Below are 17,489 nucleotides of genomic sequence, written 5' to 3'. Positions count from 1 at the left end.
TAAATAATTTTTTATTTTTCACACTATGAACCAAAATATGTACAAACGTTTCTCATTAAATTTACACAGTGGTCTTCTCCCCTTTCCCTCCCTCCCCTCAACCCACCCCCTTCCAAAACCCATAAATATTCAACATTTACAATACAATAAAACCATAAAATAATATCTTCACACAAAGGAAAATAAACAAGAAAAACACGTCATCTATTTATTACACACTGAATCTAGTCATTTTGTCTTCTTATCATTTTCATTCTCATTCTAGGGGATGGAGGTCGAGGGCAAGCTCTCTCTGTTATGTTCCATGTAGGGTTCCCAAATTTGTTCAAACATTGTGACTTTATTTTTTTAATTATATGTTATTTTTTCCAATGGAATACATTTATTCATTTCCATGTACCATTGCTGTATACTCAGGCTCTCTTCCATTTTCCAAGTTGACATTATACATTTTTTTGCTATCGCTAAGGCTATCATAATAAATTTTTTTTTTTCACTTTATCCAATTTGAGGCCTAATTCTCGACTTCTTATGTTACTTAAAAGAATTTTTTTGGTATGTTACTTTTTGTAATTTTATTTAGTATCTGATTTAGTTCTTCCCAAAAGGTATTTTCTTTTCTACATGCCCAAGTTGCATGTAGTGTTGTTCCCATTTCCTTCTTACAGTGAAAACATCTATCCGATAATGTTTAATCCCATTTTGTTTTATTTTTGAGGAGTAATATATACCCTGTGTAACCAATTATACTGTATCATGCGTAACCTTGTGTTTTTTGTATTCTTCATAGTTCAAGAACATAACTTTTCCCATACTTCATTTTGTATCTTTATGTTTAGATCCTTTTCCCACTTCTGCTTAGGTTTATAGTTTATTTCATTTTCCTTATCTTGCAGCATCTTGTACATGTTGGTTATAAATCTTTTAATTATCATTGTGTCTGTAATCATGTATTCAAAACTGCTTCCTTCAGGTAGTCTCAAGCTGTTTCCCAATTTATCCTTTAAATAAGCTTTATAGAACATGATATGCAAACATTGTACCACGAGTTATCCCATATTCATACCAACTGTTCAAAGGTTAATAAATTATTTCCCAAAAAAAATTTCTATTCTTTTGACTCCTTTTCTCTCCCATTCTCTAAAGAAAAGGTTGTCTATTGTAAAAGGGATTAGCGGATTCTGAGTCAATAGTAATTTTGGTATTTGATAATTCGTTCTTTTCCTTTCTAAGTAGATCTTCTTCCATGTATTAAGTAAATGATGCAGTACTGGTGAGTTTTTATATTGCACCAGGTTTTAATCCCACTTATAAAGTATATGTTCTGAAACCTTTTGCCCTATTTTATCTAGTTCTATCTTAGTCCAGGCTGGTTTTTCCCTTGTCTGGTAAAAATCTGATAAATACCTTAATTGTGCGGCTCTATAATAATTTCTAAAATTTGGTAACTCCAAACCACCTTGATTATATCTCTCTGCTAATTTATCTAACTTGGTTTCCTCCCTTTCCACAAGAATTTCCTTATTATTCTCTTTAGTTCCTTAAAGAATTTTTCTGTTAAAGGAATTGGTAACGATTGAAATAAGTAATGTATCCTTGGGAAAACATTAATTTTAATGCAATTTACCCTCCCTATCAACATTAACGGTAATTCTTTTCAATGTTCTAAGTCTTCCTGCAATTTCTTTATTAGTGACTGATAATTTAGTTTGTACAAGTGGCTTAAGTTATTATCTAACCTGATCCCTAGGTATCAGATTGCTTGTGCTTGCCATTTAAATGGTGATTCTTTTTTAAATTCATTATAGTCTGCATTACTCATTGGCATCACTTCACTTTTATTTGTGTTGATCTTGTACCCTGATATTTCTCCAGATTCCTTCAATTTCTTATGCAATTTTTTTACTGATACCTCTGGTTCTGTTAGGTACACTATGACATCATCTGCAAATAAGCTGATTTTATACTCCTCCTCCTTTATTTTTATCCCTTTTATTTTATTTTCTATTCTTATCAGTTCTGCCAAAGGTTCTATTGCTAAGGCGAACAATGAGGGGGATAGTGGACATCCCTGTCTAGTTGACCTACTTAATTTAAAGTGACTCGATACATATCCATTTACTGCTACCTTCGCCAAAGGTCCATTATACAATGCTTTAAACCAATTTATATATTTTTCTCGTAGATTGAACCTGTAATACTTTAAATAAGTTATTCCACTCTACTCTGTCAAAGGCTTTTTCTGTGTCTCGAACAACAGCCACTGTTGGTTTCTTATTTCCTTGAACTGCGTAGATTAGATTAATAAGTTTGCAGACATTGCCCGCTGTTCATCTTTTCTTAATAAATTTGATCTTGTTTTACTATTTTAGGTACACAATCGACCAATCTGTTTGCTAATAATTTTTGTGTTTCTTCTATCTGGTTCATTACTTCCAGGAGAGGAGGAATTCTTTGGCTTGGCTTCGCGGACGAAGATTTATGGAGGGGGTAAAAGTCCACGTCAGCTGCAGGCTCGTTTGTGGCTGACAAGTCCGATGCGGGACAGACAGACACGGTTGCAGCGGCTGCAGGGGAAAATTGGTTGGTTGGGGTTGGGTGTTGGGTTTTTCCTCCTTTGCCTTTTGTCAGTGAGGTGGGCTCTGCGGTCTTCTTCAAAGGAGGTTGCTGCCCGCCAAACTGTGAGGCGCCAAGATGCACGGTTTGAGGCGATATCAGCCTAACTCTTTAAATGTCCATACTCTCCTGATGTTTTATTGTTCGGCAGCTTTTTTATTTTATATCCTGTATTTTCTCTATTTCAAATGGCTTTATTAGTTCCTTTTCTTGCAATTTTGACAATTCAATTTTAGCTAAAAATTCCTCTATTTTGTCATCTTTCCCCTCGTTCTCAGTTTGATACAATTGTTCATAAAATTTCTTAAAATTTTGTAATTTGTTTGTCCTTTTTCCTTGATGCCAGTATCATTCTTTTAGCTTGTCCTGTTTTAAGTTGCTAGGCTAATATTTTATGTTTTTTCTCCCAGTTCATAATACTTTTGCTTTGTTTTCATTATGTTCTTCTCCACCTTGTACGTTTGTAATATTTTGTATTTAATTTTTTTGTCCACCAATTCTCTCCTTTTCGTTATATCACTCCTCTTTACTAATTCCTTTTCTGCACTTACTATCTCCCTTTCCAACTGTTCTATTTCCCAATTGTAATCCTTTTTCATCTTAGTCACATAACTTATTATCTTCCCTCTAATGAAGGCTGTCATTGTGTCCCATAATATAAATTTGTCTTTCATTGATCCTGTGTTTATTTCAAAATATGTTTTAATTTGGCATTCAATAAACTCCCTAAATTCCTGCCTTTTAAGTAGCATGGAGTTTAACCTCCATCTATATGTTCTTGGTGGGATGTCCTCCAGTTCTATTGCTAATAATAGGGGTGAATTATCTGATAGTAGTTAAAAGTAAGTTTACTCAGTTTTTCTGAGTCTCCCTTGAATATGGGCTGACAACAAAAACATATCAATCCTTGAGTAAGTTTTGTGCCTACTCGAATAATATGAAAATTCCTTCTCTCTTGGGTGTTGCCTCCTCCATATATCCATAAGTTTCATTTCCTGCATTGATTTAACCATAAATTTGGCTACTTTATTTTCTTACTTGTCTTTTGTTCAGTTTTATCCAACATTGGGTCCAAATTAAGGTTAAAATCCCCTCCTATCAATATATTTCCTTGTGTATCTGCAATCTTCAAAAAAAGAACCTCCTTGTTAGGTGCATATATATTGAGCAAATTCCAAAATTCTGAGTATATCTGACCCTTTATCATTGCATACCTCCCTGCCGGATCTATTATTTCCTCCTCTATTTTGAGTAATACATTTTTATAACTAGTATGGCTACACCTCTAGCTTTTGAATTAAATGATGCTGCCATTACATGTCCTACCCAGTCTCTCTTTAATTTGTTAAATTCCGCTTCAGTTAGATGCGATTCCTGCACAAATGCTATATCTATTTTCTCCTTCTTCAATAAATTTAGTAGCCTCTTCCTTTTAATTTGGTTATGTATTCCATTAATGTTTATAGTTATATAGTTCAACATGGCCATCTTATATTTTGCATACACCTCTTTTCTACCTCCATCCCCCTTTTCCCCATTTTCATCTCTTAGTTTTCTCTTATGACACTTAATGTACGATAACACATTTAAAACAAAGTATTCCTGCAATTTCCACATTCACTAATACCCCCTCACTGAGTTGCCCCATATCCCTTGCTGGGCAACCACAACTTCCCTTTTCATTTGGATTGCGATCTTGTTCGCAGCGTCAACTGATTTTGCAGTGATGGTTATTCCCCCTCTACCCAGCCCTCTCCAGAAAACACTTTTGTTTTAAAAACACATATAACAAAGTGCTCTTTCTCTTTTTTCCCCCCTTACTCACTTCCTTCCCTTCTCTCTCCCCTCTTTAGTTCTTTACATATACATTGTTTTTACATATTTATATATACTTTATCGCCATTCTTCATTCTTGTTACATCCCTTCATCTCTTCTCCTGTCCTGCAAACGTTCTGCGAATTCTTGCGGTTTCTCTGGATCCGAGAACAGTCTGTTTTGCACCCCGGGTATAAATATTTTAAGCACTGCTGGATGTCTTAATATGAATTTGTAACCTTTTTTCCATAAAATCAATTTCACTGTATTAAACTCCTTCGTCCTCTTTAAGAGTTCAAAACTTATGCCTGGGTAAAAAAATATTTTTTGACCCTTGTATTCCAATGGTTTATTATCTTCTCTAATTTTATTCCTTGCCCGCTCCAGTATATTTTCTCTTGTCGTGTATCTCAAAAATTTTACTAAGATGGATCTTGTGCCTGTGGTTTCAGAGTTAATGCTCTGTGTGCCCTTTCTATTTCCATTTCTTCCTGCATTTCTGTCATTCCCAGGACCTTTGGGATCCATCCTTTTATAAATTCCTTCATGTCTGTGCCTTCTTCACCCTCCTTTAGGCCCACTATTTTTATGTTGTTTCGCCTACTATAATTTTCCAACCTATCAATTTTCTGAGATAACAACTCTTGTGTCTCTTTAATTTTTTTGTCACTTTCTTCCAATTTTTCTCTTGTCATTTACTTCCATTTCTGCAGCCGTTTCCCACTCTTCCACATTCTCTACTCCCCTATTTCTGTCATTACCAGTTCTAACCTTTGCATTTTATCTTCTGTTCTTTTCATTTTCCTTTTAATTGCATTAAACTACAATGATCACCATTCTTTTACTGATCTCATTTGTTCTTCAAAAAATACTTTATCTATATTCTGTTCATCAGTTTTACCTTTTATTTCTCTTTGTCCATCAGTTTTACCTTCTATTTCTCTGTGAAGAACTTGGTCTTCTTCCTCTTCTTCTGTGTCTGTATCTGTGTTTGTGACTTCTTCTTCTCTTCTTTGTGTCTGTGTCTCTTCTGATGAGCTGCTTGTATCTCTTTGTTGAGCCTCTTGTTGCTGGTCCTCCCCTCCTGGGCTGCTCATCTGTTGTGCATTCTGACGTTGATCTTCTTGACGGTCATCCTTCGGTCTATCTCCCTCATCTTTTTCATCGCTCCCTCTTCTGCTGGCTTTCTCGTCCTCCAGCTGAGCGCCCTGGTGTTGGTCGTCCCTCAGCTGTTCGCTCTGTGACAGCCCACTCCTCTGCTGAGCCCTGCTCCCGCCGGTGTCCTCTTTCTCCTTTGATTGCGCACTTTTGTTTGGGTCCGAGAGCCATTTTTGTAGTGCACCGGCTGGTGGGTCGCGACTCCGCAGGGCAGGTACTGACCTCGAGGGTTGAGTGCTCCTCGCCACCACAGCGTCCTGTTCCTTCGTGCAGGTAAGGCCTTCTTCTATCTTCTCCGGCGACTTTTCTAATTCTTTTTTTCCAGTTGCTTTTACTTTCTCCTTTTTTGGAGCCATCTTCTTTCTCTTCTCTGTATCTTTACCTTTATCTTCTATTTCTTATATTTTATTTTTGTTATGCTTTTCTTTTTCCCAACTTTTTTCCCTATTTTCCTGGAGAGGACTGGTTTTCCCGACTGGCCACTACTCCATCACATGACTCCTCCCCTCATCTCCGTCTTAAGTCTACTCCCCTGAATCTTGAGTCTGTGTCCCCTAGTTTTGGTCTCACCTACCAGTGAAAACAATTTTCCTGCCTCTATCTTATCTATCCCTCTCATAATTTTATCTTTCTATAAGATCTCTCATTCTTCTGAATTCAATTTAGATTCTCCTTGTAGGTCAACCCCCTCATCTCCAGGATCAATTTGGTGTACCTCCTCTGGACTGCCTCCAAGGCCAGTATATCCTTCCCCAAGTATGGAGACCAGACTGCACACGGTACTCCAGGTGTGAATTCACCAGTATCTTGTACAGTTGCAGCATGACTCCCCTGCTCTTGAATTCAATTCCTCTAGCGATGAAGGCCAACATTCAATTTGCCTTCTTAATAACCTGTTGTACCTGCAACCCAACTTCTTGCAATTCATACACAAGCATTACCAAGTCCTTCTGCACCACAGCATGCTGCAGTTTTTCACTATTTAAATAGTAATCTGTTCTTCTAATTTTCCTATCAAAGTGGATGACCTCGCATTTACTAACATTGTACTTCATCTGCCAGACCTTTGTCCACTCATCTAACTTAACTATATCCTTCTGCGGCCTCTGTACAATTTGTTTTTCCACTCAATTTAGTATCATCTGCAAACATGGCTACACTACACTCTGTCCCCTCTTCCACATCATCAGTGTAAATGGTGAACAGTCAGAAAAACACCCATTTATCCCAACTCTCTGCCTTCTGTCAGTTCACCAATCCTCAATCCATGCTAACATACTTCCCCTGACTCCATTTATCTGTATCTTATTTCTAAGTCCCTTCTGCGACATCTTATCAAACACCTTCTGAAAATCCAAATATACAACATCATCCTGTTCCCCTCTATCTACTGCACCCATTATTTCCAGAAAGAACTCCAGCAAGTTTGTCAAACAAGACCTGCCCTTTCTGAATCCATCCTGAGTCTGCCTGATGGAACCCCTTTGTTCTAAATGTCTTGCTACTTCATGCTTAATGACAGCTTCAAGCATTTTCTGTCTAGACGTTAAGCTAACTGGCCAATAGTTACCCTTCTTCTGCCTACATCCCTTTTTAAAAAGTGATGTGACATTTGCTGTCTTCCAATCTGCCGGGACCTGCCCAGAATCCAGAAAATTTTGGTAAATGACTACCAATGTATTGACTATAACTCCTGCCATTTTCTTCAGTACCTGGGATGCATCCCATCAGAACCAGGGGATTTGTCTGCTTTCAGTCCTATTAGTTTACTTGTCACTATCTCTTTTGTAGCAATTATTTTATTGAGGTCCTCACCTTCATTCGCATCCCCTCTATCAACACTCTTTGGCATGCTGGACGTGTTTTCCACCATGAAGACTGATACAAAATATTTGTTCAATGCCTCGGCCATTTCCTCATTACTCAATATCAATCTCCTTTTCTCATCTTCCAAGGGATCAATGCTGAATCTAGTCAACCCTCTTCCGTTTTATATATTTATAACATTTTTTGCGATCTGTTTTTATATCTGTGCTACTTTTCCTTCATAATCCTTCTTCCCTTTCCTTATTTCCCATTTAGTTGTCCATTGTTGCCTTCAGTTTTCCACTACTTTGGCTACTTTGTATACACGAGCTTTTAATTTTATACTTTCCTTTATTTCCTTAGTTAACCAAGGTTGACTCTTCCCTCTCTTACTGCCCTTATTTTTAATGGGAATATATTTTTGTTGAGCAGTGAAAAATCTCTTTGAAAGTCTTCCACTGTTCCTCAAATTTTCTGCCAACTTGCCTGTGCTCTCAGTACATGCTGACCAATTCCTCCTTCATCCTGTTGTAGTCTCTCCTGTTCAAGCATAATAGACTAGTTTTAAATCTATTGCACCCTCCATCTGTATGAGAAATTCAATCATACTATGATCACTTTTTCCAAGAGGACCCCTAACTACTAGCTCGTTAATTTTACCTATCTCATTGCACAATACTAGATCTAAAATAGCATTCTCCCTTCTTGGTTCCTTAACATGCTGCTCAAGAAAGCCACCACAGATGCATTCTATGAAGTCATCCTCCAGACTCCCTCGACCAACTTGATTCTCCCAATCTACCTGGAGGTTAAAGTCCCCCATAACAAGTACCATTCCGTCCTTACATGCCTCAGTTATCTCTTGGGTAATTGCGCATGCCACTGTGCTATTGTTATTTGGTGGGCGAAAGACAATTCCCACCAGTATTTTTTTTTTCCTTTACTATCCTTAATCTCTACCCAGATGGACTCAACCTTCTGTTCCTGGGAGGGGGTGTACCACGTGATGATGTGGGGTTAGACTGATAATCCCTGCTCTCCTTGAAAGAGTTGAGAAAAAGTGATAAAAAAAGACTACAAAAGTTACAGAAACTATAAGGAAGAATTGTCTGAAGACATACAGAAGTCATTAATAATGCCTCCAAAGAAGGATAAAGGCCTTACTACAATACAAGAAATGGAGCAAGAAAAGGAAGAGAGGCCTACCTTGAGAAAGGATCCTGGAGCTGTCCGAAAGGTAACATCCAAAGGAGAGCGGCCAGAAGCCAGAGAGACCTTGGTTACTGCTACTCAAAGCATCCTCCGACAATGGCTGTTGACATTGACTGAAGAAGTGCGCAGAGCACATAAAATAAACGGAGGAAATTTTTAAAGATTCAAGATACCCACAGCTCCAGTAATCAAGAAGAGGACCTGGAAAAGCAAAGGAAAGATCAAGAAAAAAGCAGAAAAAGGTGCAGAGGCTTCTTTATCTTCTGGAGAAATGAAGCAATTTTTAGACTTTTTTCGACAATCTATGGAAGTATTAACTGATGAAGTAAGGAATAATGATGATAAGATAGAAAGATTAATTGCAACAAGTTGACACTAGATTTGAAATAGTGGATGGTAAAATTAAAGGGAATGAATTTAAAATTGAAAATCTCAAAGACCAAATGAAAAAAGTACAAACAGACGCTGCTGCAAAACATGATCAGATAATGCAAAAGATAGACGTTTTGGAAAACTTTAGCAGACGGAATAATATTAAGATTGTTGGACTTAAAAGAAGGGGATGAAGGTCAAGATTTGAAAAAATCTTTGGGTCAGGCTGAATTTCAAGGAGATCTGGAGATTGAACGAGCCCATAGGGCATTGAGACCTAAACCTCAGCCTGACCAAAGTTCCCGTCCAATACTTGTCAGATTCCTTCGATATGAAGTAAGAGAGAAGATATTGGGAGTTGGCAGCAAAGCCAGCTAAAGAAAGACAATCACCTTTGATTTATAATGGAAATAATTTTTTTTTATCCAGGCACAAGTTTTGAATTGCTGGAGAAGAGAGTTTAATCCGGTTAAAGATGTGTTATGCAAAAAAGGCTATGCCTATTGTTTTGAGATACCAAGCTGTATTGAAGATAATCGTCCCAGAAGGGAGGAATAGATTTTTTACTGAGCCTAATAAAGCAAAGGTATATGCCAATTCACTGCTTGCTAAAGACCAACAGATGGTTGTTGATACTTGAATTAATTGTACAATTGAAAGGTTTTTGGTGTAACTGAAAGTATATTGTGTTTCGACAGAGCTTAAAGGGGGAGGAAGGTTTAACTGATAAAGGGCGTGATCTACTATATTTAATAAGATTAATGGATTATAAGGTCTATTAAAGACTATTGTACGTGATGGTATGATTGGGGTATTTCGAATGAGTTAGTCGGGAATATAATGCTGACGACTGCGGAGTCATGGACACTAATATGATACTTTTTTTTTTATTTTATTTTTTTTAAATTTTTTATTTTTCTCACCATAAATCACAATAGCCATGATATACACTTTTTCTTTTCCACACATTTACAGTGACTTTTTCTCCCTCCCCCCTCCCTCCTCCCAAGCCACCCTCCCACCCCCCACCTCTCATCCATTTTAGGTATACAATCTAGGTTGCTTTAATTCAGTCAGACAATGTTGTCATTCAACAAAAATACACCAGAAATTCTACTGAGTCCATTCTTTTCTTTTCTTCTCCTTCCATCAACTCCAGCCCTCTCCAGAAAAGTCGAGAAAAACAAGAGAAAATACAAAGGCACAGAAATACAAGTTAAAGAAAAGTGAGTATAAAGGTGGAAAGAAGATGGAGACAAAAGGAGAAAAATCAAAATCAACGGAAAGAAGAGAGGAAGAGAAGACAACGGAGGAAAAAGGTGAAGGCCTTACCTGTCCGAAGAGGCCCGCTGTGGAGAGAGGACCCCACTACCTCAGGTCGGTAGAAAAAGAACTACAACAATGGCTCACAGAGCCGAGTAAAAGTGCGCAACCGCGCATGAAAAAAAACACACCGACGGGAGGGGGGACCAGCTGGGGAGTCGATCTCCACAGCCGGCAACGACAGCTGCAGAACACCTGCAGCAAGAAGAGACCACAGAAGACAATGGAAACAAGAAAGAAGAGGAGGAAAGGGCATCAAAGAAACAACAGATGGCCAACCCAGAGGAAGAAGAAGAGGAAGAATACAGTGAAATAGATAAAGGGAAAGGCAAGGTAAAGGATATACTTGCTCTTGTTAGAGGATACATGGAGTCATTTAAAGAATGGCAAACACAGGAATTCAATGATTTAAGAAAAAGAATAAACAACACAGAAAAGAAAATAAATAAAATGGATATGACCTTAACAGAAATGGGGAAAAAAATGGACAAGATGGAAGAACGGGCAATAGCAGCAGAAATGGAGGTAGAAGACTTAAAAAAGAAATTGGAGGAATCTAATAAAAAAACTAAAGAGACACAAGAATTACTAGCCCAAAAAATAGATATAATGGAAAATTATAACAGAAGAAATAACATAAAGATAGTGGGCCTTAAGGAAGATGAAGAAGGCAAGAATATGAGGGAGTTTATAAAAGAATGGATCCCTAAGGCCCTAGGATGTCCAGAACTACAGCAAGAAATGGAAATAGAAAGGGCACATAGAGCATTGGCCCCTAAACCACAACCACAACAAAAACCAAGATCTATTGTAGTAAAATTCCTAAGATATACTACAAGAGAAAAGGTACTGGAGAAGACAATGGAAAAAGTAAGAGTGGGCAACAAACCACTGGAGTATAAAGGGCAAAAAATCTTCATTTATCCAGATATAAGCTTTGAACTCCTAAAGAAGAGAAAAGAGTTCAATACAGCAAAAGCGATTTTATGGAAGAAAGGATATAAATTTACACTGAAGCATCCTGCGGTATTGAAAATATTTATTCCAGGACAACAAAACAGACTGTTCTCGGATCCAGAAGAAGCACGAAAATTTGCAGAACAATTACAAAAATAGACTGAGGGATGAAGACGGGTAATGAGAGCAAAAATGATCACGATTGATATGTATGTGGGTAAAGACAAAAATAGACTGAGGGATGAAGACGGGTAATGAGGGTAAAAATGACCACGATTGATATGTATGCGGGTAAAGAGGTATAAGAGTGAATAGGGACAATGGGCATACGTGAAAGTATCTGTAATTAGAGGAAAACATAGATAGTATAGACAAGAATTAATAAGGGAAGGTAATGGAATAGAGAGAATAAGGAGGGAATTAAAAGAGTGACCTTTGTGACATATAAAAAGTGAAATCTTTTCTGGGGGGGCTGGGTGGGGGAAAAGAGCGGTCACTGCAAAATCAGTTGACGCTTGCGAGTGGATTCGCAAATCCAAATGGAGAGGGGAGATGTGGTTGTCCGACAAGGAATAAAGGACAACTCAGGAGGGGAAGGGGAGGTTGGGGATAAAGATAGAAATAGGAGAATAAGGAAAATGTTGGATGTTGTAGGAATGTTGTCTGGTAAAGAGTTGAAAATAAGAAAACAGAAATGGAAAAGGAGGAAAGGTAATGATGGAAAAACGGAAAGAGAAGATAAACAAAATATAAAATGGCTACGCTGAACTATATGACTCTAAATATTAATGGAATACATAACCAAATTAAAAGGAAGAAACTACTAAATTTACTGAAAAAGGAAAAAATAGATATAGCATTTGTCCAAGAAACACACTTAACTGAATTGGAGCACAAGAAATTAAAGAGAGATTGGGTAGGACATGTAACAGCAGCATCGTATAATTCAAAAGCAAGAGGAGTGGCTATATTAATTAGCAAAAATGTGCCAGTTAAAATAGAAGAGGAAATAATAGATCCAGCAGGGAGATATGTTATGATAAAATGTCAGATATATTCGGAGCTTTGGAATCTACTTAATATATATTCACCTAACGAAGAAGATCAAAAGTTTATGCAAGATATCTTTTTGAAGGTAGCTAATACGCAAGGGAACATACTAATAGGAGGGGATTTCAATCTGAATTTGGATCCAAATATGGATAAAACGGGGAAAAAAATTAACAGGAAGAACAAAGTAACCAAATTTATAATTAAATCAATGCAAGAAATGAAACTTGTGGACATATGGAGGAAACAAAACCCAAAAGAAAAGGAATACTCATACTACTCGACTAGACATAAAACATACTCAAGGATAGACCTATTCCTGTTATCAGCCCACATTCAAGGGAGAGTTAGGAAAACAGAATATAAAGCTAGACTATTATCGGACCACTCACCCCTGTTATTGGCAATAGAGCTAGAGGACATCCCTCCAAGAATGTATAGATGGAGATTAAACCCCATGCTACTTAAAAGACAGGATTTTAGAGAATTTATTGAAAAACAATTAAAAATGTACTTTGAAGTAAATACGGAATCAGTGGAAGATAAGTTTATACTATGGGACGCAATGAAAGCATTCATTAGAGGACAAATAATAAGTTATGCAACCAAGATGAAGAAGGACTATAATCAGGAAACAGAGCAGTTGGAAAGGGAAATAATAAACATAGAAAAAAAATTAGCAATAAAGGAAGATACAACCAAAAGAAGAGAATTGGCGGATAAAAAAATAAAATATGAAACATTACAAACATATAAGGTGGAGAAGAATATAATGAAGACAAAACAGAAATATTATGAACTAGGTGAAAAAACACACAAAATCTTAGCATGGCAGCTTAAGACAGAGCAAACTAAGAAAATGGTATTGGCAACAAGGAAAAAAGACAAACAAATTACATATAATCCAAAAGAAATTAAGGAAAACTTCAGAGAATTCTATGAACAATTATACCGAACTGAAAACGAAGGGAAAGAAGGGAAAATAGATGAATTTTTGACTAAAATTGAACTACCAAAACTACAAATAGAGGAACAAAATAAATTAACAGAACCATTTGGAACAGTAGAAATACAAGAGATAATAAAAAATTTACCAAATAATAAGACACCAGGAGAGGATGGACTCCCAATAGAATTCTACAAAACATTTAAAGATCTAATAATACCGCCCCTCCTGGATGTAATCAACCAGATTGATGAGACACAAAACTTACCAGATTCATGTAAAACAGCAATAATTACAGTGATACTAAAACAAGGGAAAGATCCACTCTCACCAGCGTCATATAGACCAATATCTCTGCTAAACACAGATTATAAGATAATAGCTAAACTATTAGCAAACAGATTAGCAGAACAGGTACCGAAAATGGTAAATTTAGACCAAACTGGATTTATCAAAAAAAGACGCACAACAGACAATATTTGTAAATTTATTAACTTAATTCATGCAGTAGAAGGAAATAAAGCACCGGCAGTAGCAGTTGCTTTAGACGCAGAGAAGGCCTTCGACAGAATAGAATGGAATTACTTGTTCAAAGTATTGCAAAAATTCAGTTTACCGGAGAAGTATATTAATTGGATTAAAGCATTATATGAGGGACCGTTAGCGAAAGTGACAGTAAATGGACATGTATCAAAGCAATTTAACTTAAGCAGGTCAACGCGGCAGGGATGCCCACTATCACCATTATTGTTTGCGCTAGCTATAGAACCACTAGCAGAATCGATAAGAATAGATAATAATATAAAAGGAATAAAAATAAAAGACAGGGAATATAAAATCAGTCTATTTGCGGATGATGTGATAGTGTACTTAACAGAACCAGAACTATCAATAAAAGAACTATATAAGAAATTGAAGGAATATGGAGAAGTGTCGGGATACAAGATAAACGTAAATAAAAGTGAAGCAATGCCTATGAATAACGCGGATTTCTCAAAATTTAAGGAGGAATCCCCATTCAGATGGCAAATGCAGGCAATAAGATACCTAGGTGTGCAAATAAACAAAAATCTAGGCCAATTATATAAACTCAATTACAATCCACTAATGAAAAAATTACAGGACGATTTAGAGCATTGGAAAGAGCTACCACTGACACTAATATGATACTTCTTGCATCCCATATCAGGGGAGGAGAAACTCTTCAATTTCATGCGCCTCTGGGATTTTTCTTTATTTTTTTCTTCTCTTTTCCTTTCTCTATCTTTTCTTTTTTTTTGTTTTAAGCTTGGAATGTTTATATATGTAGATATTATATAGAGAGGGTTGTGGTGAGTAGGGAGGGGGAGGGGGAAGGGGACGCTAGATGGTCAAATGCTTTAATTTTGGTGTCTAATAGCAGGAAATTTGTCTTTTATTAGTATTAATATTAACAGAATTGAGAATCTGATAAAGAGAAAAAGGTTATTAAGCTATAAAGTAGATGTGGTTTTTTTTACAAGAAACTCATTTAACAAAAATAGAACATGCAAAATTAAAGAGAGACTAGGTAGGAATGGTATTGTCTTCTTCTTCATTTAATTTTAAAGATAGGGGAGTGGCAATATAAATTAAAAAAATTTACCATTTAAAATATTGGATGTTAATATTGAAAAAGTGGGAAGATAATGTGATGGTAAATTGTAAAATTTATTCTGAATGTTGGACTTTGATGAATATATATGCACCAAATATAGATGATTTTATGCAATTAGCTAATGCAAAGGGGAAAATAATTATGGGAGGAGACTTTTTTAATAAACTTTATTTATGAAGGGAGGAGACTTTAATTTTACTTTTGATTCGAAGTTGGATAGATCAGATGGAATTATGTAAAAAACAAGCTGGTTAAAGTTGTGAAGAATTTTATGAATGAAATGAAACTTGTGGAAAGTTAGAAGAGAATGCTGAGAGGGCAAATTATAGATATGTTTCTAATCTCTTTTCATCTGCAAGCTAGAGTTCAAAATATTCAATCTCAAGCAAGGATATGGTCTGATCATTCACCTTTGGTTATATCTATTTTGTTGGAGGAAGAGCAAAATATAAGTTATAGATGGAGGTTTCATGAATTACTTTGCCACAATTAAGTATAGAAGAGAAGGCTGAATTAAAAAAATCCTTTTACAGTAATAGAAGTATATGACATAGTGATGTCTTTACCAAATAATAAGGCTCCAGGCAAAGATGGTTTTTCTCCTGAGTTTTATAAAAAATATAAAGAGCTATTGATTCCTATATTTATGGGATTGTTAGACCAAATGGAAGATCTTTGTGATTTACCTGAGTCATTTAAAACTGCATTAATAAGTTATTCCAAAAAAAGGGAAGGACCCTTTGCGTCTATCTTCAGATAGGCCAATTTCATTAATGAATACAAATTATAAAATTTTGTCTGAACTAATGTTTACCTAAATTGATTAATATGGACCAAGCAGGTTTTATTAAGAATAGAAGATCAACTGACAATATTGTTAGGTTTTTAAGTATGTTAAATATGGCAGTAGCTTTGGCTTTAGATGTATAAAAACCATTTGATAGATTAGAATGGAATTATTTATGTAAAGTATTGAAGTTTTTTGGAATTCCAATACATTTTATAAATTGGATAAGAAAATTAGCCTAAAGGCTGGAGTGATTACAAATAGACAAATTTATTATCTTTCTTATTGGAAAGATCATCGAGACAAGGTTGTCCACTATTTCTTTTTTTTAATTTGCCTTGGCCATAGAATCTTTAGCAGAAGTGATTAGAAGAGATAATGAGATTGAAGGTTTTAAGATAAATGATAAAGAACATAAAATTAGCCTTTTTGCAGATGATGTAATATTATATATTACAAATCCTTAAAGTTTATTAAAAAAAGTAAATGTTCAATTGGAGGAGTAAGGGTAAATATTGATAAAAATGGAGTAATGCTATTGACTAAGATAGATTATACTCAAGTTAAGAAAATGACAAAATTTAAATAGCATAAGGAGATGGTGAAGTATCTAGGAATTCATATTGATAACAAATTTATCTAAATTAAATTACATTCCACTATTGAAGAAAATTAAAGAAATTTAACAAGATGGAAGGATTTGCCAATTTCTTTCATAGGAAGGATAAATTGTGTAAAGATGTATATTTTTTTCCTTGAACACAACTTATTTCAATCATTACCAATTTTTATATCAACAATGTTTTTTCAAGATTTAAATAAATGTAAAAGACGGTTCATTTGGCGAGACAAATGAGACAATGTGATGGCATTGGAAAAACGAACATGGAAATATGATCGGGGGTCTATGATTGCCCAATTTAAAAAATGACTATAGAGCATCTCAACTTAGATTTTTGTCCTCCTGTTATCAGATTGATGAAAAGACAGCACGACTACAAATTGAACTGAGTAAAATATGAGAAAATAATTCTGAGCATATTTTGTATAAATGGCATAAGACTGCTGAGAGGGCAAATTGATAGACCAATTTTAAAACATACACTTAAAATATGGAATGGAATACATGTAGAAAGGGGAATGAAGAATTATCAGTTGGCTAGAATGTTATTAAAGCAAAATCCTTTGATTTCTTTTATGGTTAATAATGTTTATTTTGACATTTTGTACAACTGCTGAATAAAAAGGATAAAGGATTGCTTTTTAGGTTCTTTTTTAACTTTTGACCAATTGAAAGATAAGAATAAAGTACCAAATAATACCATTTTTCTTATTATCAGCTTAAATCATATTTTTAAAAGTTAGGAATGAGTTTTAGACCACTGGATCAAAGTCAATTTGAATATTTAATAACAGATACGTTTATCAAAAGATTTATTACTATTATGTTTATAAAATTGCAAGAGACTATGCAGAAAAAGGATTTATTTAAATCTAAATTGAGATGGGAGAGAGATTTAAACATACAAATTCAAGAAGAAGTCTGCTCAAAATTATGTCATGAATGTATAACTAATACAATTAATGTTAGATACTAAATGGTACAATTTAATTTTTTACATCAATTATATTATACTCCATAGAAATTACATGGAATTAATTCAAATTGTTCTGATAAATGTTTTAGATGTAATAAAGAAGTAGGAACTTTTCTCCATGCAGTTTGGCAATGTGAAAAAGTAAGAATATTTTGGGAAGATATAAGTATTTTATTGGGACGGGTTATGAAGTCAGTGTAGCAATATCAATA

General features: G+C 35.3%; 1 protein-coding gene across 6 annotated transcripts in view; it reads right to left on the bottom strand.

The window, feature by feature from the left end:
- The window catches only part of LOC138759604 (hexosaminidase D-like), a 59,404-nt gene that overhangs the window by 32,573 nt on the left and 9,342 nt on the right, over positions 1-17,489 (bottom strand). The window contains exon 2 of one of the 6 annotated variants that reach the window (XM_069930326.1): positions 8,603-8,809. The exons of the other annotated variants lie outside the window; for them this stretch is intronic. The gene's annotated coding sequence lies outside the window, so the exon portion shown is untranslated. The remainder of the gene's footprint in view (positions 1-8,602; positions 8,810-17,489) is intronic. 6 annotated transcript variants of the gene reach the window in all.

The sequence above is a fragment of the Narcine bancroftii genome, chromosome 3, assembly GCF_036971445.1.
Source record: "Narcine bancroftii isolate sNarBan1 chromosome 3, sNarBan1.hap1, whole genome shotgun sequence".
Taxonomy (NCBI): Eukaryota; Metazoa; Chordata; class Chondrichthyes; order Torpediniformes; family Narcinidae; genus Narcine; species Narcine bancroftii.
This window is presented reverse-complemented; position numbering and strand designations above follow the sequence as displayed.